Source organism: Parasteatoda tepidariorum, chromosome 4 (assembly GCF_043381705.1).
Source record: "Parasteatoda tepidariorum isolate YZ-2023 chromosome 4, CAS_Ptep_4.0, whole genome shotgun sequence".
Classification (NCBI taxonomy): domain Eukaryota; kingdom Metazoa; phylum Arthropoda; class Arachnida; order Araneae; family Theridiidae; genus Parasteatoda; species Parasteatoda tepidariorum.
Window position 1 is genome coordinate 170,270 of NC_092207.1, and position 2,713 is coordinate 172,982.

A 2,713-nucleotide genomic window follows, 5' to 3' on the forward strand; every position below is an offset into this window, starting at 1 on the left:
ATACGTCACACCCGTTTACAGGGCGGACCCATTCATTCATCCACAGATCGTAATTTTGACCTGAATCAGAGAACGATCCATCTCCAATTCAGTACCCCCAGAGGTTTTGATTTGTTATGGGAACATGGAGGACTTTGCGACTCGGCAGATTTAACGTGCATCAGTCACCATTTACTACATGGGGAGGCTTCGGCAGGCGGGGTTCGAAACCACGAACTCTCGGACATGGGCCCAGCTCCCTACCGAACAGGCTATCCCGGCCGCAATTGAACTGTTAATTTTTCATTTTATGAAAATTATATCTTTAATTGATATTAAATCGTACTTATTCAAAAAGAAAACCTTGGTAAAATTAAACAAAATGAAAACAATTAAATTAAAGTGAGCATGTGAATAAACGCAAAAGAAGCCAAATGACATTAAACGATAAAGATGATAGCGTGGCAATCTAAAAGGAATAGTAGTCAAAGAATTTAAGATTTCAAAAATAAAACTTGCAGGTGATTCTAAATTACTTTGGCAATTTGCCAGATGTTGCTTTAAAATGAAAGAAAAACAAAATCAGAATTGAGAATTTTTGTTCAAGGGAGTTCTTATTTTGTATTGTTTCGATAATAATGTTGGTCACATAATTTTTTTATGCTTCTTAAATTTTATGAAAGGTTATTGCATATGCGCTTGCAAAAAGGGACATTTTATGCATTGGTAAAATTTTAAACTTAACAGACCATTTTCTCTCTGATAAGAGCCAGCTTTTATAAGAATACGAAGGCTGCACCTTAAAACTCTGACTTGGTGTCAATTGGCTTACTTGGTCAAACTTGGTATCAATTTAAGATAGTAATAATCCTAATTTTCAATAATTTAAAACTCAATTGATAATGTATGGAAGCCGACCCCAAGACGTTTTACCAGGATATTTCTATTATAACCATTTTCCAGTATACACTTTAATTCATGATTTTAATTATTTATTTGCAGAACAAATTAACAATTTAAAATGTTTTATTCTTCACATTAAATCTTTTCAAAATAATAGCTTTTTTTCGGTTTGTTTATTCGCGAATAAAGATTTATTATTATTATTAAACTCCCGAACTAAAACTTTAAAAAAAAAAAAACATTCTGTCTCTATAAGCTCAATCAGTTAGTATTCTTTAGCTTATAAATATTGGAATCCGTTACGTCTACGCTAGGTCCTAAAAAATAATCTTTGATAGTCTCCATAAATTTGAATTTTCGTGTTGTACTTCTACATTAGAAAATTTATAGAACTGCTTGGTATCCCAGGAAAATGATACATTCACAGTGCAAACCGATATGATTCCTATTTCTAAAAATATGTATCATTTTCTTTACAGTGCTCTCTCTCGATTGTTTTTGTTTTCCAGTGGAACCATCTATGTCCTAGAATTCGACTTCTGCCACACCCATACGTCACACCCGCTTATTGGTTATTTTATTTTATACCCGTCGTTGAACAGCCGACCCGATTTCGGGCTTACGACTACTAATGTTCAACTCCGAACTTTGAACCAATCCAGAAGACAAGGAAACTCCGGGATCAGTACCCCCAGAGATATTGATTTGTTATGGGAACATAGAGAACTTTGTGACTCGATAGATTTAACGTGCATCAGTCCAATCACCATTTACTACATGGGGAGTCTTTGGGATCGAACCCACGAACTCTTAGACATGGGCCCAGTGCCCTACCAACCAGGCTATCCCGGCCTAGAATCTGTTTATGAAAATCTACCACTTAAACATAGCATCCTATAGTTTGTGGCAGTTGGACAACAGTTGAGGTGTCCCCATAATGTTCAAAGCTAATATCCACAAAAGCAAGGTTTTATAAATTGATTCTTAATTGTAATTGGGTAATAGAAATATATGATCTCTACTAGTAAATTGATTCTTCATTCTGTTTACTTTTTTTCACGTTAAACCCCGGTTTATTAAGATCTTCAAGAGCATCGTCCGTTACTAAAAACTTTTATGGTTCATCATTTTTCCCACGGAGTATTATTTTTTGTCCAAAATTTGATAACATTCCAATGTTTATGAGGAGTTTCAAATTAGGCCCAGAGGCATTAATTTCATAATTATATCTCAAAATATTTTTCTGATATCCGTATGGCCAAAACGGACTTGGTGGAACAGAAGAACTCATTTGGGACTAAAATCATCCACCCCTATATCTATATGTCTTCCATTCTATATGTGACTGATTTTAATTAAGTAATTAGGCTGAATAGTATTAAAAATAGGTGGTTTAAATGGGCATTATTTAAAGCAAAGATTTTGAAAAGTGAATCTGACCATAATTTTCAAAGAACATGATAAAAAACATTTTAATAAAATATGACTCTGAGTGGGGAGTTTGTTACAAATTCAGATATTCGGAACACCATGAAATGGTAAATTCCATTTTAAAAATTAGATTTCTAAATTCGACTTTTTAAAATTCGACTTTTTAAAATTCGACTTTTTCTAAATTCGACTTTTTTAAAAAAGTTGAAATCACGACAAATTTTGTTCAGTACCGAAATTCATCACTTTTTTCATGAGTTTCCAGGTGCGCAGATACCCAGTATAAATGATTAACATCATTGGGTTTGATACACAGCTCCTAAAGAAACATTGATTCGTTCCTTTTTTTTAGGTTGTTGTTGTTAATTTACGTCGCACTAGAATCTCTGTAGACACAATG